A 27,850-nucleotide genomic window follows, 5' to 3' on the forward strand; every position below is an offset into this window, starting at 1 on the left:
GACTCTGGTTGGAGTCCCCTTGCTATGTTTTAAATGATCCAAGATGAACAAATCATGGATCTGAAAGGACTTTTCTACCCCTGTGTCATCCTGGGGAGACGAAAGGCTTGTGGATTTTTGATAGTGCTTCATGCAAATCAACATGTCAAGTTTGCAACTGGGGGACAAGTGATGTCACTTAAGTGTTGTCCGGGGCCCAATTTTGGGGAAAAAAGGGAGACTCTGGTTGGAGTCCCCTTGCTGTGTTTTACCTGATTTTAGAAGGGCATGACATGCCTAAGAGGTTAACTTTCAGCATCTGCAAGTTGTTAGCTACAGAAATGCTGCCTTTCCACCCGGTGGACACAGAGGATTTTCGAGACCTTATGTCCATCGCAGTGCCCCAAGAGAAGATGCCCAGTCGCCACTACTTCTCCAAGAAAGGCGTGCCTGCGCAACACCAGCATGTCGCACACAACATCACCGCTTCCTTGAGAAACTCTGTGTGTGACAGGGTGCATTTCACCACAGATACTTGGTCCAGTCACCATGGACAGGGGCGTTACATGTCGCTGACTGGGCACTGGGTAACTATGGTGAGAGATGGTGAAGGGTGTGCTGTACAAGTCTTGCCATCCCCACGAGTTGTGTGTCAATCCTTCCTCTGTATGTAGAAGTTCATCCACTGCTTCTGCCTCCTCAACCTCGTCTTGGTCCTCCACCTATGCTCAAATCCTGTCTGGTAAGACCACCCGCGTTGTAACTGTGCACAAGGAATCCCGCACACCTCCTTAGTATGCTGGCAGCAGAGCTCAACGGCATCAGGCGGTCGACTCCTTACTTTGAAATGTATGGGAAATGTGAGTCACATAGCTGAGGAGTTGTGGACGGTTAGCCCTGGAGACCGAGTTTCATCAATGGTTGTCTACACTCAACCTGCAGCCAGGGACGGCTGTGTGCGACAATGATGCAAACCTGGGTGCGGCTCTTCACCGGGGCAATGTAACACACGTGCCTTGTATGGCTCACGTGTTCAACCTGGTTGTCCAGCAATTTTTAAACCACTATCCCGGCCTACATGGGCTTCTGCAGAGGGCACGCTCACTATGTACTCACTTCCACCATTCACACCTTGCAGCTCAACGACTTGCATCGCTCCAGCAGTGTTTCGGCCTGCCGGTTCACCGCCTGAAATGCGTTGTGCCGACACGCAATAATTTGATTCTGCTCATTTGGCAGCGACTTTGGCAGCACTGCCGAGCACTGGTTCAATACGTTATGACGTATAGCCTGGGCTAACGAGATCCAGAGGTGGGGCAGATCACGCTGCTGGAGTGTTCTCAGATCAAGGACCTATGCAGTTTACAAATGTCGATGAAGATGTTTAGCGCTGACGATGCCATTATCAGCATGACAATTCCGGTCATGTACATGCTGGAGCACACTCTAACCATTATTCGGAGTCAGGTGGTGGGATAAGAGGAAGGGGAGGAAGGACAGGAGGAGTCATATGCGTAAGGGATAAAAAGATCTACAAGGTCCAGACGGTCAGCAGCACCAAGGCGGCAGGCATGGGACGGTGGGGAAGAGGGATTTTCAAGGGCGCATGATAGCAGCCAAACTGTTGAGAAAGGTGCAGGAGCCCAGGAAGAAATGGATGACGAACTGGCGATGGGCATGGAAGACTCCGCAGATGAGGGAGAACTTGATCACATTTCTGTTGTGCGTGGTTGGGGGGAGAGGGCAGAGGAAGGAAGCATGATTCTCACCTTGCCACCAACAACACAGCAAGGAGTTGGTCTTCCTGGATGCGCAAGACACATGAGCACCTTCTTGCTGCACTACCTACAACATGACCATCAGATTGTCAGAATTAGAAGTGATGATGAGTACTGGTTTGCGACACTCTTAAGGGTGCTTTACACGCCGCGACATTGCTAGCGATCTCATTAGCGATGTGACACGCCAGATCGCAGATTAGATTTGCCGAGATCACACACAGGTCATTTTTTTTTTTTTTTTTTTTTTTTTTAGCGCCGGTCACATGTGCGAGCTTGGCAAATCAGATGTGCGATCTGGCGTGTTACATCAATAACGAAATTGCTAGCGATGTCGCAGCATGTAGAGCACCCTTTAGATCCCCGGTACAAGACAAAATTTGGTGAAATAATTCCTGCCATAGAAAGGGACGCACGTATGTAGGAGTATCAGCAGAAGGTGGTACGCAATCTTAGATCGGGTTTTCCACCAAACACCAGTGCTGCACAGAGTGAATCTCAATGCTTTGTCATGGCTAGGAGGAAATGGTGTTTTACTTGTCCACATCTGAGGGACCAAGAACTGGCTGCTGTGCTGAGACGGCGTTGAGTAGTGTGTCCCTGCAGAGTTGCAAATTTGGTCATATACAAAATGAGTGGAAAAAGGCCAGATGCTGGTGGAAAGGGGAACAGGTGTGTTGGAAAGGGGAAAAAAGATTGTGTCCGTGGGTTTGGTGGTAAAGCAACAGTAACATCTGCCGAAGAAACACTATCTGTTACAGGGGGACTGGCAGATTTGGATGAGGTGGTATATCCCAATCGCCAGTCATGGTCCACCGTGCTCCCAGATGGAAAAGGAGATGCTGGCAACCCGAAGGTTAGGCGGAGGATACAGAGCTGGGTGGCTCTGAATGTACTGAACCGAGTTAGACGACACTCGGATCTGGAGACTGTGAACCCTGTTAGCGTCACAGGGTCCACACACCCAGCCCAGGAACTCCCTGTTAACAACACAGGGGCCATTGGGTACGCTGTCCGTGTGGAAAGTGGGCACACCTGTGGACAGCAGGCGCAGCAGCCCAGTTAATGCCACTGGGCTGCACTAGCAGGACTGGTAGGACAGGAGCTGGTCTTAACCATTCTGCATTACCAAGTGTGGTGGCAACAAGCACCGACGCCCTATCCCTGCCTACCTCTGTCCTAAAGCCGCAATGGGTTCAACACATGGAGGTGTGCTCTGTCTGAGCATAATAGAAGACTGCGCACCTCCATATTGTCTCCAGCCCCTTTTATAACTAGGGTCCGCCCCAACCCAGGATGGACCACAATGCACCCCCAGGAGGCAATAGCAGAGTGCCACGTTATCAGTGACATAACCAGCGGACTATCCAGAACCGCAACTTCACTGATGACCTCATGGCAGCCACGCCCCAAACGATCACAAAAGCGTCCAAAATCGTTTGCCGCGGAGAGGTCGTCCTAAAACAAAAAAATCGTTTACCTCTCATTAGCGATGTTGTTCCTCGTTCCTGCGGCAGCACACATCGCTGTGTGTGACACCGCAGGAGCGAGGAACATTTCCTTACCTGCCTCCACCGCCAATGCAGAAGGAAGGAGGTGGACGGAATGTAACGTCCCGCTCATCTCCGCCCCTCCGCTTCTATTGGACGAATGCCGTGTGACGTCGCTGTGACTCCAAACGACCAGCCCCCTTAGAAAGGAGGCGGATCGCCGGCCAGAGCGACGTTGCAGGGCATGTAAGCCGTGTGATGGGGGAGCACGATTTTCTGCATGATGGGCAGCGATATGCCCGTGTCGCACAAACGATGGGGGCGGGTACGCACGCTAGCGATATCGGTACCGATATCGCTACCGTGTAAAGCCCCCTTTAGGCCTGTTTCACACGTCAGTGATTCTGGTACGTTTGTGCTTTTTTTTAAACGTACCAGAATCACTGACATACGCAGACCCATTAAAATCAATGGGTCTGCTCACACATCAGTGATGTTTCACTGACCATGTCTCCGTGCGACGTACCCGCGTGTCCGTGATTGCCGCACGGAGACATGTCCATTTTTTTCTGGCATCACTGATGTCTCACGGACCACGCAGTGGTGTGATCCGTGAAACACGTACCAGAAAAAAACGTGCTTTTAAAATAAAAATCATTTTTACTCACCCGGCTTCAGCGGCGCTCTCTGCAACTCGTGCAGTCTGCTGCTTCTGAGCCGGCTCATTACTGTTGCGCATATTCATGATGCACGACACAGCCAACCCGGAAGCAGCTGCTGCGGGGGTCAGCGCCGGCCGGATGCTGCACCGCGGGAGCGATCAGCACCATGGAGAGCGGGAGCGCGCACAGGTGAGTTGATTTCTAAGTGCAATCACGGGCCACGGAGAACGGAGCCCGGATTTCACTCAGACAACCCACGTGTGCCGTGATTCACGGCACACGGAGGGACATGTGCGTGTTTTACACGCCAGTGAAAAACGTCAGTGGTTTTCACTGACGTGTGAAACGGGCCTTAGACACGGCATGGAATCCAAGTACCTGTGCAAAGAGGCTTTTCGCACTAAGTGTGGGAGCATGCTCAGTAGCCCGAACTGAGGACTTAGCCTCAGGAATGGCACAGTGAGGCTGAGCATGCTCACTAGGCGAAACACTGGACTTTGGCTGTGGCTGGGTAAGTCGGCACACGCATGCGCACTAGCCGCCTCACCACACTTAGACGTGGAGGAGGAAGCAGCCAGCTGGACGACCCGAGGCACAGCCAAAAATGGCAGCTGACGCCTTGGCACAACTGGAACCGCAGAAGGCTGCTTGCGGCTACGGCGGCACCGATTCGTAACCCAAACTTCCAGCCAAAATAAGATGTCTACTTCTTCCCGTGGATAATATATGATCCCTTTGTTTACGGACACGACCATCGCTAACAACTGTAGATGAGGCACCAAAAGAGGAGGTGCTTAATTAGATCTCAAGTGTTCCATCAAGTGGCCTCTCCTCCAGCCTACTTCAATATCCTAAATACTCCATTCCTCTGTGGTGTCACCCCAATCGCACTTGCTTCCTACCAGCTCTCAAGTTTCCACCCGCCCTGCTGAGTATGGGGTAACAGAGATGGTTGAGTCTGCAGAGCTGTTCAGTCACACAATAGCCCGGGAATCAGAGGTCTGCTCCAAAGCTGCATTGAGTCCAGACAAGGAAATGATCTGCACTGATGCCCAGAAGCTTTGTGAGTCGGATCCAGGCCCCGATGAAAAAGGTTCTGAGCATAATGTAGACCCTCATTCCCAAACTGTAACTCCTCTTAGTGGAGAAAATGGGGAACATGCTGATGAGACTCAGATACCGGATTGGAATGACAACTTTACTATTCAGTCAGGGCAGGAAGAGGTTGGCTTTGAGGAGTCAGGACAAGGGGAGTGAAAACACACAGGGTGATGATGAAGTTGGAAACCCCACTTACTGTCAAACCACAGTCAGCCAGTCGATGAGGTCAGCAGAGGAGGTGGAGGAGGATGCTACTGACGACGAGGTTAGGTTGCGTCTTCATGGACAGAGACAAAGTACTGGAAGCACGTACCAAACTGAATCCTCAGCCACAACTCTGTCTCTGAGCAGAAGTCGTGGTGGCTCTGCAGGTCACAATGGCTGTAAGCCTTGCCTAGCCTGGGGCTTTTTTGACATCACAAAGGATCACACAAATCATGTCATCTGTAAGATTTATCACCAATCTCTAAGTAGAGGCCAAATAATCACTACTTTGAGTACTTCGTCCATAAACCGTCACATGAATATGAAATGAAAGGGTGAGGGTGTATTGATGACCTTCATCCACTGTGAATGCAAGATGCTTATTTGCCGTTCATTGTATGCATTGTTGCTGACTACCCACAAGGGGCTGCTGGTTTGCATCTGCCTTTGATTGTTTGGTCACTATAGCAATATCAAAAACGGTCTTCGGCTGTGGACTTGGAGACCGGAGTAGGTGCTGTATGTGAGCTGAAGGAAAAGCGAAAGGTGTGCGGAACAGAAAGGAGCCACCGTGGAAACACTTTGGTGGATTGTGAGGAGACTTGTGTTGGAGTTCGGTGCGGAGGACCGTAACGCCTGTGAGCAGCATCCTGTGCCGGAGACTGCCATTCTTCAGTTGCTGGCTATACTGATTACCGTGAGAGGATCGTCAAGTCTGTATTTATGGCAACTGGACACCACGGTACCCGGGTACAGTAGGCTGGGCCCAGCCAGGACTGCGTGCACCTAACACTTTGATTTGGTAACAAAACACATAGCTGTTCTGCTTAGGCCGACTATATAGACAATTAGACTTGCTGCCTCTGCTCTGTCAGTTTGTCAGTTACAGTTAAAATCCTAGAGGGACAGCGGCACATGTTTGCATTGACTGTTGCTTTCCAAGATTTCCATGACTGTGTTGCTGAGCTGTGTGGTTTGTCTCACCACTTTCATCATCTGCCCTATCTGTGAGGCTTCAGCAAACAAGGGTATTAATGGGTTTTGTCTATGTTTAGGTAGATTAGTTGTAAGCTGTTGTGATGCGCCACTTGTAGGTCGTGTTCGCACACACACACACACACACACAATTACTCCTGCTACGCAGAGGGATTCTCAGGTATTAGGCAACTGTTTAGACAGTCCCTTGGTTAGGCAAAGGTTGGTGAGAAGGGAATATAAATCGCCATTACAAGTGTGTCGCAGCCTAGGGGTGTAGGCTTTTGCACTTGTGAATAGATTGTTCTATTCTTTCAGTTTTATGCATGGCTGTTATTGTTTGTTTTGGTAAAGTTAAACAATCATTTAACAACCCAACTACATAGAGTCCTTTTCCTAGTGCGTTGTTTTGCTGTATACTGTGGAGTCCACCCTGTACACAACTTTAAATGAAGCATAAGTCGCAGTGGGAAGGTCACTGTGCTACAATGCGGCCTAGCGGGGCGGTGCAATCACCGTCTGCCCCATCAAGTGCATCTGCATGCTCTTGCATCCTCTGTAACTGCGGGGACAGCAGTCACACATACTTTTGGACGCAGACCTTCCACCCCTTTAACCGCAACATGCAGTGTGATTGTCAGGTCGCCAGTTGTTTTGGAAGTGGAAACAGCTGCTGGTGTTGAGCTCTATCAGACATCGAGAGCACCACCTTTGGATGAAGGCAACATTATATCCACGCCTGCACCTTTCTCACAGATTGGCTGGACTCCCTGCAGTTTAAAATTGCGTACCAGAAATGAAGAGGTGGTGTAGAATGCAGAGGTGGTATAGCAAAATTGTCAGCAGAGGAACCCTCACTTACTATCCCAGACAATGAAAGTATGGCCCTAAAAATGGCAGCACTTTTTGCAATTAAATTTGCGTAGCACAAATGGACAGGTGCTGTACAATGCAGAGGTGGTATAGCAAAATTGTCAGCAGAGGAACCCTAACGTAGTATCCCAGACAAGAAAGTATGCCTCTAAAACTGCCTGCACTTTTTGCAATTAAAATTGAATAGCACAAATGAACAGGTGCTGTACAATGCAGAGGTGCTGTAGCTTGCTTGTCAGCAGAGGAAGCCTCACTTTCTATCTCTGACAATGAAACTATGCCCCAAGGAAGTGCCTGAGCTGATGTAGCCAGACGCTGTGATATAAACCCCTGCACAGCGCTGGCACAGACCTGCCTAGCAACAATGGCTATGAACGGCTGTAATGTAGCCCTGAAAAGGGCTGAAATTACAAGTAGTCCCTAATCCCTAAAGCGATGTGTAGATTGCACTGTATTTCTATAGCGCACACAGCAGCAGCAGCGGGAGCGGGAGCGGTGACTGTCACCCACCTGCAGCAGAGAGATAATGGCTGGGGAAAAAGGCCAGGTTTTATAGGGCAAAGACATGTGACATGCACAGCCTATGACACATGCCCTTGCTTGTCTGGCAAAAATCCACTTTTCTGTATGTGTGTGTCTGTGATTGGCTAACAGGCTGGCCCGCCAAACTGTACACGCGGTTAGGAAAAAAAAAATGGCGATCGCCATTCTTTCAGCACTCAGCAGCAGCACTGATCTAAACCCCGCCCCCCCCCCGCACACTATATGCTGAATTTTGATAATATCATTATTAACACTGACTCACAGTATTACAGTGAAAAGCCAGCTACTAACTAGCTACGGTTTTTGGTGATCGAGCCGTTATCGAACGGTAACTCGAACGGTCGAACTTGAAGCAAATCGTTCGAGTTCGTCGAACGACTCAAACCCCGCCCAAAATCACTCAAATTTGAAATTGGCGAACCGCTCGAATCGAACATCGTTCAACTCTACTTAAGACTTGCTTTAAAAAACTGACAGTCTGAAGACTAAAGGGGGCTTTACACGCTACGATATCGTTAATGTTTGGTCGCTGGGGTCAAGTTGTTAGTGACGCACATCCGGCGTCATTAACGATATCGCAGCGTGTAATACTTACCAGCGACCTTAGGCGACCTCAAAAATGGTGAAAATCGTTCAACATGGAGAGGTCGTCCCAAAGTAAAAAATCGGTAAGGGTTGTTTAGCGTTGTGGTTCATCGCTCATGCGGCAGCACACATCGCTATGTGTGACACCGCATGAGCGAGGAACGTCTCCTTACCTGCCGCCGGCCCTAATGAGGAAGGAAGGAGGTGGGCGGGATGTTACGTCCTGCTCATCTCCGCCCCTCTGCTTTGATTGGCCGGCCGCTTAGTGACGTTGCGGTGACGTCGCTGTGATGCCGAACGTCCCTCCCCCTTGAAGGAGGGATTGTTCGGCAGTCACAGCGACGCCGCCGACCAGGTAAGTATGTGTGACGCTGCGTAGCGATAATGTTCGCTACGGCAGCGATCACAAACAATCGCATGCGCGACGGGGGCGGGTACTTACTTGGTCGATATCGCTAGAAATTGCTAGCGATATCGCTACCGTATAAAGCCCCCTTAATAGTTGTCCTGTGGACAGATTCTCTCACCTGAGCTGTGGATCTCTGCAACACCTCCAGCGTGACCATGTGCCTCTTGGCTGCTTCTCTAATTAGTCCTCTCCTTGCATGAGTTGTCAGTTTAGATGGACTGCAAGTTTTGGCATGTTTGCAGTTGTGCCATACTCCTTCTATTTGATGGTGGATGGATCAGTTCTCCAGGAGATGTTCAGGCCTTGAGCTATTTTTATAACCTAACCCTGCTTTATTCTACACAACTTTATCCCTGTTCAGTGTTTCTTGGTTTTCATAATGCAGTTTGATCCCTAATGTTCTCAAATAAATTTCTGAGGCCTTCCTTCACTGAACAGTTGTAGTTATACTGAATATAAATTACTAATTATGTAACTTCTGCAGGCAATTAATCACTCGCTACTTTGTATTGGTATATCACATAAAATTCCACTAAAATATATCTTACATTTGTGAGTGTAACATGAAAAATGTGGAAAGGTTCAGTGGGTGTGAATACTTTTTCAAGGCACTGTACATGAGGACTGAACATGTGACGCATTAGTAGATTAAATGTTGAAAAGGGGTTAATACATTTATAACAGCGCAAATTGACACATTTTTCCAAGGCCTGCTCTGCGTAGCAATGTCCACTTGCTCTTCTCAGGCGTTTTCCTTTCCGAACCGATCATAGTAAAATTCTTGGCCAAGGTCCCAGAGAACAGGATGCTCCTGTACCAATACTACATTACAACATCTAGGAAAGGGGACATGGAGCTCTGGCCAGCAAATTCTGCACAATATACACACCATGTAATATATATATATATATATATATATATATATATTGCACAATATTATAGTGATCAGAATCTGCACTGCACATTGTCTATGTGATGCAGAGAATCAACAAAAAAATACTAATCTGCACTGCATGCTATTCTCCAAACACAGATGAATATCGTAATGCAACTTTCGGTTGACTTTTTTTTTTTTTAAATTAGATTTTCATTTTTCACTGGGCAGTGGATCATTGAGGCCTGGTAGCAAATTGGAAAAGCTTCCAATTTGAATCAGTTTCTCACAGATCCCAAAAGACTTTAATGACCAGGAACTTTCTCCAATCTCCCTACTGCATCTCTGGAGCTCAACCACAGTGATCTTGGGTCTCTTCTTTACCTCTCTCATCAAGGCTCTTCTCCCACAATTGCTCAGTTTGGCTGGACAGCCAGGTCTGGGAAAAGTTCTGGTGGTCCCAAATTTCTTCCATTTAAGAATTATGGAGGCTAGTGTGCTCTTAGGAACCTTGAGTGCTGCAGACATTCTTTTGTAATCTTGGCCAGATCTGTGCCTTGCCACAATTCTGTCTCTAACCTCCTTGGTCAGTTCCTTTGACCTCATGATTCTCATTTGGTCTGACATGCACTGTGACCTGGGTGGTCTTATATAGACTGGTGTGTGCCTTTCCAATTCAAGTCCTATCAGTTTAATTAAAGACAGGGGGACTCCAATTAAGGAGTAGAACTATCTCAAGGAGGATAACAAGGAAATGAACAGCATGTAACTTAAATATGAGTGTCTGAGCAAAGGGTCTGAATACTATGACCATGAGATATTTCCGTTTTTCTTTTTTTAAAAATTTGCAAAGATTTCTACATTTCTGTTTTTTTCTGTTAAGATGGAGTGCAGAGTGTACATTAATAAGAAAGAAAATTAACTTTTTTGAATTTACCAAATGGCTGCAATGAAACAAAGAGTGAAATATTTAAAGGGGTCTGAATACCTTGCGAACCCACTGTATATATATATATATATATATATATATATATATACACATTATATATCAACCCGACATAACATGGTCAAGATCAATCGGTAATGAAACATAAAACCAAAGAACAAGAAAAACGATCATAAGGTCAATAATAAAATAATATCTTTATTCCAGGCAATTGGTAGGCGGTGGATGTACAAGGAAAAGGGGCATAAAATCAAAATATAGATGAAATGAATTGAAATAGTCACACAAGTATGACAATCGTGAGTGTGGGAGGGGAAAAGGAAAAATGTTCAGTAAGCAACTGTCAAGATTGAATTTAGATGGCAAAATAGTAGCACAAAGTGCATATAGGCAAACAATAAAGTCTATAATGTGAAGTAAAGAAAATATTCACACCATCAATAATCATTAGACATCAATGGCTGTACAATAAAGGTAGCATGGCAGGTAAAGTATATATATATGAGGATAGCAGAAACTCCCTTTGGTGACTGGTAGACTGCCCAAACGCGCATTTCAGCCTTTGTCATGTTATTAGGAAAGATAAACATAGAAACAAAAAGAGGAAAATATCCTCCAAAAATTAAGTATTACTTACAGCAAGATGGGCTGCAGTGTGTACATCGCCCTGGCCAAAATCTAGTACTCTACCAGGATACAGCTAAACCCCCACTAAAGTGGAAGCGTCACAGGTACAGGAAGAGCAGATCACACACACACCTCCATGGAATGGAGGAGGGCGATTGCTAGATGATAAAACTGCACACTAGTGGCTTGCATAGAGCGCTGTACACACATGCAGATAACACAGTCACAAACCCGCAGCCTATTAGGTGACGCCCATACTATTAGATCAGGCGGGCTGCCAAGCCGTACCGCACCTGTGTATCATGCACGGACAGACACTCTACAGTGAAAGGCCCAACAGAAAGGGGCCTGGCTGTATCCTGTCCAAAAAAATAAATATGAGGTTTTTGTTGGTATTGTTGCTATGTTTATATTTAGTGTAGGGACCTACAAGCATGAGGTTCTGTGACGCGGGTTGTAGGCTTACATCAATCCTCATATTTATTTTTGTGGTGTGGTGTTATTTTGTGTTATTTTGAGGTGTGTGTGTGTGTGATATTTTTGCACATTTTTTCCATGCAGTCTTGTTACAAAAACTGCATTTCATGTAGCTTATCTTTTACTTGCAGATTTGAAGCAGTTTTTGCAGCTTATCAATTCTATCAGCGTTTTTGACCCATTCCAACATATGGGAAATAACACAAGTAAAAAACATGGAGGCCTCAAAATTACTCAGCATGTCATGTTTTGTATAGAAGACCATGCACATTGTTTGCTTTAGTCTTTCTGTATGAACAGGCTGTCACAATGACTCTGATAGCAGGATACAGGGGTCCCTAAGCTGTTCCTCAAGCTAGTGAGCCCTATGCTATCCCTATTCTCAAAGATACTCCTAATGGTGGGGACGCCTGAGTCTCTTTTCTGGCCCTGCTCCTGACCAGTCCTGATCTGTTTCCCCCTCCGTCTCCCCCAGGGAGGGATGGGATAGGAGTATAATGAACGTCACAGATATAGACAGACAAAGGAAAAACCAAAACTCTTTCACACAGCGTGCACACACATAGGTAAAGACAATAAGAGATTCAGGAGGATACACAAAAATGGAAGGAAGCTACAAAACAACAGGTGTAAACGTCCACAACTGGAATAAGCAAATAGCACTATTTTAAGCAGAGAATCTGGGACACCACACTACACAGACCAACATAGAATCTATAGGGCCTGCCCTGGGTAGAATATTTTAATCAACTTAACTAGAAGGGGAGCAGAGATGATTGTCCTCCCCACCACAGGTGATCAAAGGAACCTAACAAGCAGTCTAGGAGAGATTAACTATTGCTACCGTGCCTATGATTCAGCACACAGCAGGTAGATGCCTGAGTCTGCCTGTGTTGATGCCAGACACCAAAGAAACCATGGTGCGGAGTGTCAGAATCTGCAATGTGAACAGAGTCTGCCACCCCCAGCATGACAGTCGGTGAAGTTTGTGCATAACGCCATGTGACATGGCATTCGAACGACTGCCAATCAGTAAAAGTTTATCGATCAGTGGTACTATTGCGCTGACTGTCTAGCTGGACTTTAAAACCAGGTTTACATGAGTACGGTATATTTTACGTTTCATATATGGAATGCAATGCCTGGACTTATCGTGGGTCTTCTGATCCAACGTCCAGCCTTATATGTATCCATGAAACTGTAAGTTTAGGTTGGGAGACCAGCATTGAATCTGGGCATTATGGTCCGTATACGGACTTTGAAATACACTCATCTGAACCCTGTGTGAAACTGGAAGCAAAATAGGATCTCATCTGATAATAACAAACTTTGCTCACAACAATCTCCCATAGAAGCCAATGAGGGATTTTCAGTTCAGTAGTATGCTTCAGTAAATATTTCTAAATTAGTAGAAGAATAATCCAAATTCTTCAAATTGTTAGTTATTTTACAACTGTTAGCCACTAATGATCCAATGTTTTCCTAAATAACTGATGATGATAAATATAAGCCACCTGTGTGTAAAGTCTCCATATAAATGCACCTGCTCTGTGATAGTCTCAGTGTTCTGTTTAAAGCGCAGGTAGCATCATGAAAACCAAGGAACACAACAGTCAGGTCCATGATACTGTTGTAAAGAAGTTTAAATACGGATTTGGATACAAAAATATTTCCTCAACTTTAAACATCCCAAGAAGCACTGTGCAAGCGATCATATTGAAATGGAAGGAGTATCATACCACTGCAAATCTATCAAGACCCGGCCGTCCCTCAAAAATGTCATCTCAAACAAGGAGAAGACTGATCAGAGATGCAGCCAAGAGGCCCATGATCACTCTGGATGAACTGCAGAGATCTACAGCTGAGGTGGGAGAGTCTGTCCATAGGACAACAATCAGTCGTACGTGGCACAAATCTGACTTTATGGAAGAGTGGCAAGAAGAAAGTCATATCTCAAACATATCCATAAAAAATGTCATTTAAAGTTTGCCACAAGCCACAGGGGAGACACACCAAACATGTGGAAGAAGGTGCTCTGGTCAAATGAAACCAAAATCGAACTTTTATGTTTGGCGTAAAAGCAACACATCATCATCACACTGAACACATCATCCCACTGTCAAACATGGTGGTGGCAGCATCATGGTTTGGGCCTGCTTTTCTTCAGCAGGGACAGGGAAGATGGTTAAAATTGATGGGAAGATAGATGGAGCCAAATACAGGACCATTCTTGAAGAAAACTTGTTGGAGTTTGCAAAAGACCTGAGACTGGGATGGAGATTTGTCTTTCAACCAAACAATGATCCCAAACATAAAATAAAATCTACAACGGAATGTTTCACAAATAAACGTATCCATGTGTTAGAATGGCCAAGTCAAAGTCCAGACCTGAATCCAATCGAGAATCTGTGGAAAGAGCTGAAAACTGCAGTTCATCAACATTCTCCATCCAACCTCACTCAGTTCAAGCTGCTTGCAAAGGAAGAATGGGCGAGAATTTTAGTCTCTCGATGTGCAAAACTGATAGAGACATACCCCAAGCGACTTGCAGCTGTAATCGCAGCAAAAGGTGGTGCTACAAAGTATTAACTTAAACGGGATGAACAATATTGCAAGACACAATTGTGTCCCACTTGTTGATTCTTCACCATAAAATTTAATTTTTTATGTTTGAAGCCTGAAATGTGGGAAAAGGTTGAAAAATTCAAAGGGGCCAAATACTTTTGCAAGGCACTGTATATATATATATATATATATATATATATATATATATATAAAATTCTGCCTTCGTTTTGCTCTCTGAAATTCTAAGAAAAATTCATGCAAAAAATCCACCTGTTCTGCCTGTTCAGCTGGATGTTTTCAAAACTGTTACTATATCTGGACTTGTCATTATATTTCTAGCACAAATTGTGAGGGCATAAACACATCAGCGAAAAAAGTTGCGGTTACTTGTAATAACCTACGAGTATGAGTAGGTTTTTGTATCATTTTAATTAACTTGTCTTCTTAATTAATTCCCCCAAGGACACACATTACAATAATGGTTTATTATATTAATATAAAGTCTTTACATTTTTTTAAAAACACTTTAAATCCCGTAGAAGTGTTGAAAATTCTGCTACAGAAGTTCCACATTATTTTTCACTAATATTCTATTTTTGAGGAGTAACTTCACTATTGCAGTTGTTGACATTTCTACATTTGCTACATTTGATTGGAAATATAAACAAAAATGACAATACTTTTGTTGATTTTTTGACTGTTTTTCTATATTTATTAGGATTTTCAATTCCTACAGAATGAGATTACGGTACTTTACGTTACCTACAATCCAAAGAACTGTTCAACTAACCATCAAAAAATGTATATAGATGTTAAGAGAGAGGCAAATACAGGGTCATCTCATCTCTCCATTTGATTTGCTTGTAGGTTTCTAGATATTTTGGATGTTTACTTTGCCCCCTGTTTGTAAAGCCCTACACAGTACATTAGTGTTTAATGCCTAAAGCTTATAATTTTTTACTAATAATGTAAAAAGTCAAGGACAAAATAAAATAATTTTCCAAATAATATTGCCCCTACATGTCTACTGTACATTAGTGTTTTACTATTAGGTTACTATATTGTTTTTATGTTGCTTTATGCTTCTTTTAGCTGTTTTTGTTTGTGTCATCTTTCAGAGTATTATGTAATCCTAGCTAGTTTTGTCTGTAGTTTGCGCTATGTCAAATCAAAGAGTTTTCCATCAGATAGGTTGGTGTTGTTGACTATCGGAATGCAAGAGGGAAATTAGGAAACTGATTTTACAGCGGAGATCGTTATGCTTGGTTTTCTGAATATGTATGGCTATATGTTATTCCAGAGCCCTGTGGCAGTGAAGAGGTTAGTTTTTCTGGTTTCCTGTGTCATTCTAGGTCGCCTTTTACTCCCTTCTTTCTCCCTCCTTCCTTCTTCTCCTCCCTAGGCCTCCTTAGCAAACTGCTGCATGCCAATCTGAGGCCACATTGGGGAGAAAGAACATCAGGGGGGAGGGGTGTGGAGGGAGTAAGTACTGGAGCAGAGTGCGTGGGGAGGAATGACATGGGGAGGCATCTTTTCCTGAAAATCATGTGACTTGCCTGGGTTTACATAAATCACAGATTGTTTTTCCCGCCAGCTGCTACAGTTTTTAAAGGAATAAGACGCCTAAGATGAATCCAAGCGCAGAGGAGTAGAATAAAGAACTATTTTTCTAATAAAACAGCCCTTCAATGACTCCAGCAATTAGTCAGATACTATATTACCAATAACAATCCAAGTGTACAATGTCTAAATCTGGCCAAGGATCTAAAGTGTTGTTTTTTCTTTATATGTCTCCATAGCATTTAACAATATGGCCTCATTCACACATCTATTTTTTTCTTACTAAGGCTAGTTTCACACATCCGGCTTTTCACCGGTTTGCCAGATTCGGCGCACTCCTATACAGTGTATACAGTACAATGGCAGTGCGACAAGCTACGGTCACGTGCTGTCATGTGACCGGAGCATGTCACCGAGAAGTTGCCGCGCTGCCATTGTACTGTATCACACTGTACTTGCGTACGCCGAATCCGGCAAACCGGCAAAAAGCCGGATGTGTGAAACTAGCCTTAGGGGGCTTAGAGACAAATTGAAGACCTACATCCTGGCTACCTTAGTTTGGGTCCACTTTGGCCCTGATGGCTTAAGGGGGGCACTGATCCCAGGGGCGTAACTATAAGGGTGCGACATTAGAGGGGCCCACCAACACTGGTGCCTATTTCTGTTGGACGTGTCTCCGAGAATGCACATTCAGCTGAAGTGTATTGCGGCGCAGAGATCCGCCAGATTCCTGCACTGTATACAGACCAGTGGCCAATCACAAGATAGTGACGGGGCCCAGGATGGGAGGACATTATTATAGGAAGGGGCTGAGGGAGGAGGATATTTCTTAATGGATGTGTCTCAGGATGGGGACATTATTATAGGACAGGGTCCAGGATAAGAGACATTATTATAGCAAAGAGCCCAGGATGGGGGACATTTCTTACAGGATGCATCCGAGGTTTGGGACATTATTATAGGATGGGGTCTAGGATGGGAGACATTATTATAGCAAGGGGCTCAAGATGGGAGACGTATTTATAGGAAGGGGGACATTTCCTACAGGATGCAGCTCTTTTTGATTGCATTATTACAGGGTGGGGCCCAGGATGGGGGACATTATTAAAATAATCGGGCCAGGATGGAGACATTATAATCAAAAGGGGCCCAGGACTGGGGACATTTCTTATAGGATGTGGCGCTGGATGGAGACATTACATGTGAGGGCTCATAATGCACATAAGAGGGCTATGTGGGGCTTCATACTGAAATGCTTGCGGGGAGAGCAAATGGTTAGGGGAACCACTGGACCAAGGCACCAATTATTGGCCTGGAGGAGTGTACCTGAACGGCAACTGAGTCTTCACTAAAACCACTGGAGATAGGCTAGCGCTGGTAGGTAGCTGACAGAGCAGCCCCAGGGGATCACGTTACTTTGACAGCTGGTGCCACAGGTATGTGGAGCGCCCCTGAAACCATAAGGGTGCTACAAGGTTCTGCATCCCCACAAGGATGCAGGGCCTACCCCCTTAAGGACCCAGAATCCCAGTGTCGGTACCAACAAAAACCCAAGTCCTAGGTAATCCCCATTTTCCCCAACAATCCCCCATACAATGGTACCCAGCTAGGCTGGGACCAATGGATTGCTGCCTAGAGGTGGAGCCATTCCAGTCCACTAGTTGATCTGGTGGGAGGGGCAGACTGTGGACAGAAAAGTCAGTTGAGTGGTGACTGTAGGTGTGTAAAGGTGGAAGCAAAAGTGTTGTGAATGTCAGTTATGCTTTAGCTGCTGGGAGGCTCCCTCTTGTGGCCAGAAATGGTTTGGACATAGACCAGGTGTGTTGAGCAATGGGCGTCTCCATTGCTAACTCTCTGCTTATTTAAATCCTGGTCTGATAGCAGGCTATGCCGGATGTCAGTTGTTCTTTGTTCACCAGCCTGCTTCATTCTGCTCCACACCACATCTACCCCAGATAAGTGCTTTGCTCTTTATTTGTTGTTTGATTCTTGTACTCTTATCTGAGTTTTTCATTTGCTGTGGTTGTTTTCAGTTTATTTGCATGCAGGGATTTCCCCTCTCAGTTGCTTAGCTGGGAAACTCCCTGCAGTTATGTTTGGAGTATTGCTCCTATTAGTCCATGTGTTTGTGGCCTTTTGAATTTGTAATGATTCTTGTTTTCTGTTCATCGGTATGAGAAGAGCGCCTGGTATAGGACGGAGATCAGATCGTGCGATCTGAGGGCCTTTTTGTACTATCAGGAATTTGGAATTTTGCAGGGTTTTTCTCTGGCCACCATCAGCCCCTTTCCTGTCCTTTCCTATTTTAATCAGTGGGGCCTCACCTTTTGGTAATCCTATCATCTATCTGTGTATTGTGTTTTCCTATATCACCGCAGTCTTTGAATGTGGGGGGCTTGCTATTCTTTATCTATTTTCTGAGGCAGAGAGTTATTCATCTTTCCTTCCTTTAGGATAGCTAGTTCTCCGGCTGGGTTCACGGTGCATAGGATGTTAGTTCAACCCTCGGCTACTTCTAGTGTTGATGGTTAGTAAGAGGATGGCGGCCAGATTAGTTGCCAATGCTCTTGTCACCTTTTACCAATGATTTGTGGTGGTCTTCCATGGTTCCGTATCATAACACAAAAGTGACATCCTGATTCGGGCTAACGGTGACCTGGTACCCAGGATAGGTGGTTGCCGGTGCAGTACGGTGGAGTACTCCCGGAACTACGCACCGACTGGGTACAGGACCCTAGGACAGGAAAGAGCTTCAAGCCGACCTGTCAACACCTGCACAGCAAAGGGGACCATCAAGGACCTTGCTGACCCTACAGAATGCGAAGACTTAGCAGCAACGGGAGAACCAGAGACAGGACCAGAGACTCCAACCCCACAGGGTTCACACTACCGTCATGCAGACAGAAGTGGACAAACCACAGAATGGAGACCCCCAGTGTTCTATACCACGGGGACCCACTTACCAGAGACAGGTGCAGGGGAAGAAGGTACCAGAGAAACCAGACTGACACTGGGATGAAGGGAACCAGAAGGAGAAACCAGCCGGCCTCGGGCCCCAATTACTATCTCAAGAAAGTGAGTAAACCAGTTGCACTGAATTCCTGTGTGGACTCCCTTCTGCCGACGTCCACTGCACCATACACCCGCTGGGGAAAATCCCTACTTGCGGAGGGACTACCATACTAGCTGCCACTACCACCAGCCCCAGTAGAGACATTCAGCAGCGGCGGCTCCCTACACCGCAAGTGGCGTCATGTATAAACTTTATTCAACAATCCCTTGTAAATATCCCCATTACAAAAAGGGCCCAGGGCACGGAACCGGGTAACGTCCACCACCGTGACATTCCCCAGACGTACACTGCCCGGAACTGAGTACCCTATATCCCTGGGTGCTACATATGGACACAAACAGTCTCTGATAGTATGATAGTAAGAGCAACAGCACCAGCTGATATCATAGGTTCATCTGGAATGAGTGGACATAGCATGAGTAGTTGCAGCAGCAGCAGACAATATCGTAGGAGTGGCTGGTGTTTATAGTTGCAGCAGCCAAGCGAGATAGTTGCTGGAGCAGCAGCCAACATCGTAGGTGCGACTGGTATGGATGTCTGCGGCAGCAGCAGTCAGTATGGGTAGTTGCAGCAGTAGCAGACTTGACATGCACTGGAACACAGATAAGAATTAGCTACAGTATACAACACACAACACAGTAGCAGCAGATGCAGTTCAAAAGGACGAGAGAACAAGGAAAGTATAGCTGATGCCCCTCAGCTATAGTCCAGGTTAGGGCATACTGGCTCTTTAAGAAAAGGGGCATGTCCATGTGCGTGCCCTAAGGACACTCCTATGATACCTATGCGGTGTGCATAGGCCCCAGGAAACAGCAGCAGGGACCGAAGACAGAGTAGTGTGGCCAGGAAGATGAGAGTGCCAGCATCACCGTAGGGAGAGGGTGGCAGGACAGTGCGGGAATACCGGTAAGGGCATTAAACATACTGTATATACAGTGGGGAAAATAAGCATTTGATACACTGATGATTTTGCTAGTTTTCCACCTACAAAGAATGGAGAGGTCTGTCATTTTTTTTATCATAACTACACTTCAATTGTAACAAACACAATCCCCAACAAAAAATCTGAAAAATCACATTGGAAGAATTTGAATTACTTAATTTGCATTTTATTGCATGAAATAAGTATTTGATACAATAGAAAAACAGAACCTAATATTTGGGACAGAAACCTTTGTTTGCAATTATAAAGGTCAAACGTTTCCTGTAGTTCTTGACCAAGTTTGCACACACTGCAGCAGGGATTATGGTCAACTCCTCCATACAGGTCTACTCCAGATCTTTCAGGGTTCAGGGCTGTCACTGGGCAACATTGACTTTCAGCTCCTTTCAAAGATTTTCTATTGTGTTCAGATTTGGAGACTGGCTAAGCCACTCCAGGACTTAGAAATGCTTCTTATGGAGCCACTCCTTAGTTGCCCTGGCTGTCTGTTTCGGGTCATTGTCATGCTGGATGACCAAGCCATGACCCATCTTCAATGCTCTTACTGAGGGAAGGAGGTTGCTTCCTTCAATACGGTGCAGTTTTCCTGTATGCTTTTCAGATAAGAAAACAAAAAGTATGATGTTTCCACCCCTATGCTTCAAGGATGGGACACTATTCTTGGGGTTGTACTCATTTTTTGTTTTCCTTCAAACACGCTAAGTGAAGTTGATACCAAAAAGTTCTATTTTGGTCTCATCTGACCACATGATTGTCACAAACCACCGGGGGGGTCACTCAGAAATCCCCCGCGCTGGCTACCAGTACGTCACAATCGGGGGGTAACAAGTGGGGGTCACCCCTCCTTTATACCTCCCGACCGACAGACAGAGCACGTGACGCGCTCTCTAGCGCCCCTCTTATAGTCAGGCCAATTATGGAATTGCCCGACAATAAGCAAGGAGGCCGCTATACTACTTATGCCGATTATTGAAGGGTCCCCGGTGAGAGTAAGGTATATATTCCCCCGACCTCCGCGGGCGGAATATATAAAATCTCCCCGAATCTCACTGGCCTCCCCACAATAATCCTTGGCACAATTCGCTGCCACCAACCGATTTACGGTAACTATTAGCCGAACACACAGACGTGGGATTCAAGATCGAGATAACAGAACAGCCCAAGATTAATTATATAATTTAATCAGCCTAAAGCACACTAGAAACTACAATATATACAATAGGGAATCTACAGAATATACATATGTCAGAGTACAGTTACAATCAAAGCATGGGTTACAAACAGGCATACACAGTTCCAGCAGTTACCTTGTTGCGTCTGGCCACAGGGGGGCGCTGTAGACCAGGTTTCCAGGAACTCCCACAGATGTTTCCTACACGTGCCCCCAGCGAGAAGAACACTGGAAAATGGCCGAAGTAGGGTTATCAACCTGGGCAATCCAGGTCCCCTCCTACCTTAGTGACCTCACAGGGAAGCACTGCTCCACCCCTGGCTGGAGTTATGGACAAAATCCACAACATGGAATATGGCCATAACTTTGCCTGGGAGCGTCGTAGGCGGACGCCAATGCTCTCATTGTGACAGTTATGAATTTAGCTACAGAACGAGGGGACTCATGACCTGTCTGCCAGTTCCCCATTGGCTGATATCACGCCTGGGGCATTTCCCAATGTCCTGCTCCCATAAAAAGGGTGTGCCGGCATCGTCCGCATGCTGAGACACCATTTTTATGGTTGCCATATTTATCGGAAATATGGCTTGCGAGTAGAGATGAGCGAACCGGTCCCGGTTCGGCTCGAGGCGGTTCGCCGAACGGGGGGTCTGGCTCGAGTTCGGCTCGTCGAACGTTCGACGAACCGAACTCGAGCCCATAGGAAACAATGGCAGGCAATCACAAACACAGTAAAACACCTAGAAAACACCCTGAAAGGTGTCCAAAAGGTGACAAACAACTCACAACATAACACAAACACATGGGAAAGTGACAAGGACATATACTCATGTGAAAACAAAACAGCTGGACAAGGAAAAAGAGGGAGACACACAGATATATGAGTATATGCAAAGAAACATCGATTCCATTATTGTGCAACTTGAGCCCTGCTCATTTTAGGCTTCCAATCTGGATAAATTGCCTGAGCTCGCCACGTACGCCTTGAGGATCTTGTCGTGTCCTGCAGCCAGCGTTCTCTCGGAACCTGTCTTCAGTGCTGCTGGGGGTCTGCTGGCAGATAAGCACACGTGTCTGTCCACTGACAATGTGGACCTGGCTCTCAGAGGACTTTTCTTCCCCTGGGTCAGCCAGGGGAGGCGAAAGGCACGCGTATTTTTGAGAGTGCTTCATGCAAAGCATCTTTTTCTTTGTCAAAAGGGGGGCTCAACCGATGCCAGTCAAGTGGGGTGTGTGTGGCCCAGTTAGTGGCAACGAGGGAGACTGTGGTTGGAGTCCCCTCGCTGTGTCTCTAAAAGAACCAAGATGAACAAGTCATGGCTCTCAGAGGACTTTTCTTCCCCTGGGTCAGCCAGGGGACGGGAAAGGCACGCGTATTTTTGAGAGTGCTTCATGCAAAGCATCTTTTTCTTTGTCAAAAGGGGGGGTCAACCGATGCCAGTCAAGTGGGGTGTGTGTGGCCCAGTTAGTGGCAACGAGGGAGACTGTGGTTGGAGTCCCCTCGCTGTGTCTCTAAAAGAACCAAGATGAACAAGTCATGGCTCTCAGAGGACTTTTCTTCCCCTGGGTCAGCCAGGGGACGGGAAAGGCACGCGTATTTTTGAGAGTGCTTCATGCAAAGCATCTTTTTCTTTGTCAAAAGGGGGGGTCAACCGATGCCAGTCAAGTGGGGTGTGTGTGGCCCAGTTAGTGGCAACGAGGGAGACTGTGGTTGGAGTCCCCTCGCTGTGTCTCTAAAAGAACCAAGATGAACAAGTCATGGCTCTCAGAGGACTTTTCTTCCCCTGGGTCAGCCAGGGGACGGGAAAGGCACGCGTATTTTTGAGAGTGCTTCATGCAAAGCATCTTTTTCTTTTTCAAAAGGGGGCTCAACCGATGCCAGTCAAGTGGGGTGTGTGTGGCCCAGTTAGTGGCAACGAGGGAGACTGTGGTTGGAGTCCCCTCGCTGTGTCTCTAAAAGAACCAAGATGAACAAGTCATGGCTCTCAGAGGACTTTTCTTCCCCTGGGTCAGCCAGGGGACGGGAAAGGCACGCGTATTTTTGAGAGTGCTTCATGCAAAGCATCTTTTTCTTTTTCAAAAGGGGGCTCAACCGATGCCAGTCAAGTGGGGTGTGTGTGGCCCAGTTAGTGGCAACGAGGGAGACTGTGGTTGGAGTCCCCTCGCTGTGTCTCTAAAAGAACCAAGATGAACAAGTCATGGCTCTCAGAGGACTTTTCTTCCCCTGGGTCAGCCAGGGGACGGGAAAGGCACGCGTATTTTTGAGAGTGCTTCATGAAAAGCATCTTTTTCTTTGTCAAAAGGGGGGGTCAACCGATGCCAGTCAAGTGGGGTGTGTGTGGCCCAGTTAGTGGCAACGAGGGAGACTGTGGTTGGAGTCCCCTCGCTGTGTCTCTAAAAGAACCAAGATGAACAAGTCATGGCTCTCAGAGGACTTTTCTTCCCCTGGGTCAGCCAGGGGACGGGAAAGGCACGCGTATTTTTGAGAGTGCTTCATGCAAAGCATCTTTTTCTTTGTCAAAAGGGGGGCTCAACCGATGCCAGTCAAGTGGGGTGTGTGTGGCCCAGTTAGTGGCAACGAGGGAGACTGTGGTTGGAGTCCCCTCGCTGTGTCTCTAAAAGAACCAAGATGAACAAGTCATGGCTCTCAGAGGACTTTTCTTCCCCTGGGTCAGCCAGGGGACGGGAAAGGCACGCGTATTTTTGAGAGTGCTTCATGCAAAGCATCTTTTTCTTTTTCAAAAGGGGGCTCAACCGATGCCAGTCAAGTGGGGTGTGTGTGGCCCAGTTAGTGGCAACGAGGGAGACTGTGGTTGGAGTCCCCTCGCTGTGTCTCTAAAAGAACCAAGATGAACAAGTCATGGCTCTCAGAGGACTTTTCTTCCCCTGGGTCAGCCAGGGGACGGGAAAGGCACGCGTATTTTTGAGAGTGCTTCATGCAAAGCATCTTTTTCTTTGTCAAAAGGGGGGGTCAACCGATGCCAGTCAAGTGGGGTGTGTGTGGCCCAGTTAGTGGCAACGAGGGAGACTGTGGTTGGAGTCCCCTCGCTGTGTCTCTAAAAGAACCAAGATGAACAAGTCATGGCTCTCAGAGGACTTTTCTTCCCCTGGGTCAGCCAGGGGACGGGAAAGGCACGCGTATTTTTGAGAGTGCTTCATGCAAAGCATCTTTTTCTTTGTCAAAAGGGGGGGTCAACCGATGCCAGTCAAGTGGGGTGTGTGTGGCCCAGTTAGTGGCAACGAGGGAGACTGTGGTTGGAGTCCCCTCGCTGTGTCTCTAAAAGAACCAAGATGAACAAGTCATGGCTCTCAGAGGACTTTTCTTCCCCTGGGTCAGCCAGGGGACGGGAAAGGCACGCGTATTTTTGAGAGTGCTTCATGCAAAGCATCTTTTTCTTTTTCAAAAGGGGGCTCAACCGATGCCAGTCAAGTGGGGTGTGTGTGGCCCAGTTAGTGGCAACGAGGGAGACTGTGGTTGGAGTCCCCTCGCTGTGTCTCTAAAAGAACCAAGATGAACAAGTCATGGCTCTCAGAGGACTTTTCTTCCCCTGGGTCAGCCAGGGGACGGGAAAGGCACGCGTATTTTTGAGAGTGCTTCATGAAAAGCATCTTTTTCTTTGTCAAAAGGGGGGGTCAACCGATGCCAGTCAAGTGGGGTGTGTGTGGCCCAGTTAGTGGCAACGAGGGAGACTGTGGTTGGAGTCCCCTCGCTGTGTCTCTAAAAGAACCAAGATGAACAAGTCATGGCTCTCAGAGGACTTTTCTTCCCCTGGGTCAGCCAGGGGACGGGAAAGGCACGCGTATTTTTGAGAGTGCTTCATGCAAAGCATCTTTTTCTTTTTCAAAAGGGGGCTCAACCGATGCCAGTCAAGTGGGGTGTGTGTGGCCCAGTTAGTGGCAACGAGGGAGACTGTGGTTGGAGTCCCCTCGCTGTGTCTCTAAAAGAACCAAGATGAACAAGTCATGGCTCTCAGAGGACTTTTCTTCCCCTGGGTCAGCCAGGGGACGGGAAAGGCACGCGTATTTTTGAGAGTGCTTCATGCAAAGCATCTTTTTCTTTGTCAAAAGGGGGGGTCAACCGATGCCAGTCAAGTGGGGTGTGTGTGGCCCAGTTAGTGGCAACGAGGGAGACTGTGGTTGGAGTCCCCTCGCTGTGTCTCTAAAAGAACCAAGATGAACAAGTCATGGCTCTCAGAGGACTTTTCTTCCCCTGGGTCAGCCAGGGGACGGGAAAGGCACGCGTATTTTTGAGAGTGCTTCATGCAAAGCATCTTTTTCTTTGTCAAAAGGGGGGGTCAACCGATGCCAGTCAAGTGGGGTGTGTGTGGCCCAGTTAGTGGCAACGAGGGAGACTGTGGTTGGAGTCCCCTCGCTGTGTCTCTAAAAGAACCAAGATGAACAAGTCATGGCTCTCAGAGGACTTTTCTTCCCCTGGGTCAGCCAGGGGACGGGAAAGGCACGCGTATTTTTGAGAGTGCTTCATGCAAAGCATCTTTTTCTTTTTCAAAAGGGGGCTCAACCGATGCCAGTCAAGTGGGGTGTGTGTGGCCCAGTTAGTGGCAACGAGGGAGACTGTGGTTGGAGTCCCCTCGCTGTGTCTCTAAAAGAACCAAGATGAACAAGTCATGGCTCTCAGAGGACTTTTCTTCCCCTGGGTCAGCCAGGGGACGGGAAAGGCACGCGTATTTTTGAGAGTGCTTCATGAAAAGCATCTTTTTCTTTGTCAAAAGGGGGGGTCAACCGATGCCAGTCAAGTGGGGTGTGTGTGGCCCAGTTAGTGGCAACGAGGGAGACTGTGGTTGGAGTCCCCTCGCTGTGTCTCTAAAAGAACCAAGATGAACAAGTCATGGCTCTCAGAGGACTTTTCTTCCCCTGGGTCAGCCAGGGGACGGGAAAGGCACGCGTATTTTTGAGAGTGCTTCATGCAAAGCATCTTTTTCTTTGTCAAAAGGGGGGCTCAACCGATGCCAGTCAAGTGGGGTGTGTGTGGCCCAGTTAGTGGCAACGAGGGAGACTGTGGTTGGAGTCCCCTCGCTGTGTCTCTAAAAGAACCAAGATGAACAAGTCATGGCTCTCAGAGGACTTTTCTTCCCCTGGGTCAGCCAGGGGACGGGAAAGGCACGCGTATTTTTGAGAGTGCTTCATGCAAAGCATCTTTTTCTTTTTCAAAAGGGGGCTCAACCGATGCCAGTCAAGTGGGGTGTGTGTGGCCCAGTTAGTGGCAACGAGGGAGACTGTGGTTGGAGTCCCCTCGCTGTGTCTCTAAAAGAACCAAGATGAACAAGTCATGGCTCTCAGAGGACTTTTCTTCCCCTGGGTCAGCCAGGGGACGGGAAAGGCACGCGTATTTTTGAGAGTGCTTCATGCAAAGCATCTTTTTCTTTGTCAAAAGGGGGGGTCAACCGATGCCAGTCAAGTGGGGTGTGTGTGGCCCAGTTAGTGGCAACGAGGGAGACTGTGGTTGGAGTCCCCTCGCTGTGTCTCTAAAAGAACCAAGATGAACAAGTCATGGCTCTCAGAGGACTTTTCTTCCCCTGGGTCAGCCAGGGGACGGGAAAGGCACGCGTATTTTTGAGAGTGCTTCATGCAAAGCATCTTTTTCTTTGTCAAAAGGGGGGGTCAACCGATGCCAGTCAAGTGGGGTGTGTGTGGCCCAGTTAGTGGCAACGAGGGAGACTGTGGTTGGAGTCCCCTCGCTGTGTCTCTAAAAGAACCAAGATGAACAAGTCATGGCTCTCAGAGGACTTTTCTTCCCCTGGGTCAGCCAGGGGACGGGAAAGGCACGCGTATTTTTGAGAGTGCTTCATGCAAAGCATCTTTTTCTTTTTCAAAAGGGGGCTCAACCGATGCCAGTCAAGTGGGGTGTGTGTGGCCCAGTTAGTGGCAACGAGGGAGACTGTGGTTGGAGTCCCCTCGCTGTGTCTCTAAAAGAACCAAGATGAACAAGTCATGGCTCTCAGAGGACTTTTCTTCCCCTGGGTCAGCCAGGGGACGGGAAAGGCACGCGTATTTTTGAGAGTGCTTCATGCAAAGCATCTTTTTCTTTGTCAAAAGGGGGGGTCAACCGATGCCAGTCAAGTGGGGTGTGTGTGGCCCAGTTAGTGGCAACGAGGGAGACTGTGGTTGGAGTCCCCTCGCTGTGTCTCTAAAAGAACCAAGATGAACAAGTCATGGCTCTCAGAGGACTTTTCTTCCCCTGGGTCAGCCAGGGGACGGGAAAGGCACGCGTATTTTTGAGAGTGCTTCATGCAAAGCATCTTTTTCTTTGTCAAAAGGGGGGGTCAACCGATGCCAGTCAAGTGGGGTGTGTGTGGCCCAGTTAGTGGCAACGAGGGAGACTGTGGTTGGAGTCCCCTCGCTGTGTCTCTAAAAGAACCAAGATGAACAAGTCATGGCTCTCAGAGGACTTTTCTTCCCCTGGGTCAGCCAGGGGACGGGAAAGGCACGCGTATTTTTGAGAGTGCTTCATGCAAAGCATCTTTTTCTTTTTCAAAAGGGGGCTCAACCGATGCCAGTCAAGTGGGGTGTGTGTGGCCCAGTTAGTGGCAACGAGGGAGACTGTGGTTGGAGTCCCCTCGCTGTGTCTCTAAAAGAACCAAGATGAACAAGTCATGGCTCTCAGAGGACTTTTCTTCCCCTGGGTCAGCCAGGGGACGGGAAAGGCACGCGTATTTTTGAGAGTGCTTCATGAAAAGCATCTTTTTCTTTGTCAAAAGGGGGGGTCAACCGATGCCAGTCAAGTGGGGTGTGTGTGGCCCAGTTAGTGGCAACGAGGGAGACTGTGGTTGGAGTCCCCTCGCTGTGTCTCTAAAAGAACCAAGATGAACAAGTCATGGCTCTCAGAGGACTTTTCTTCCCCTGGGTCAGCCAGGGGACGGGAAAGGCACGCGTATTTTTGAGAGTGCTTCATGCAAAGCATCTTTTTCTTTGTCAAAAGGGGGGCTCAACCGATGCCAGTCAAGTGGGGTGTGTGTGGCCCAGTTAGTGGCAACGAGGGAGACTGTGGTTGGAGTCC

Source organism: Anomaloglossus baeobatrachus, chromosome 2, assembly GCF_048569485.1.
Source record: "Anomaloglossus baeobatrachus isolate aAnoBae1 chromosome 2, aAnoBae1.hap1, whole genome shotgun sequence".
NCBI lineage: Eukaryota > Metazoa > Chordata > Amphibia > Anura > Aromobatidae > Anomaloglossus > Anomaloglossus baeobatrachus.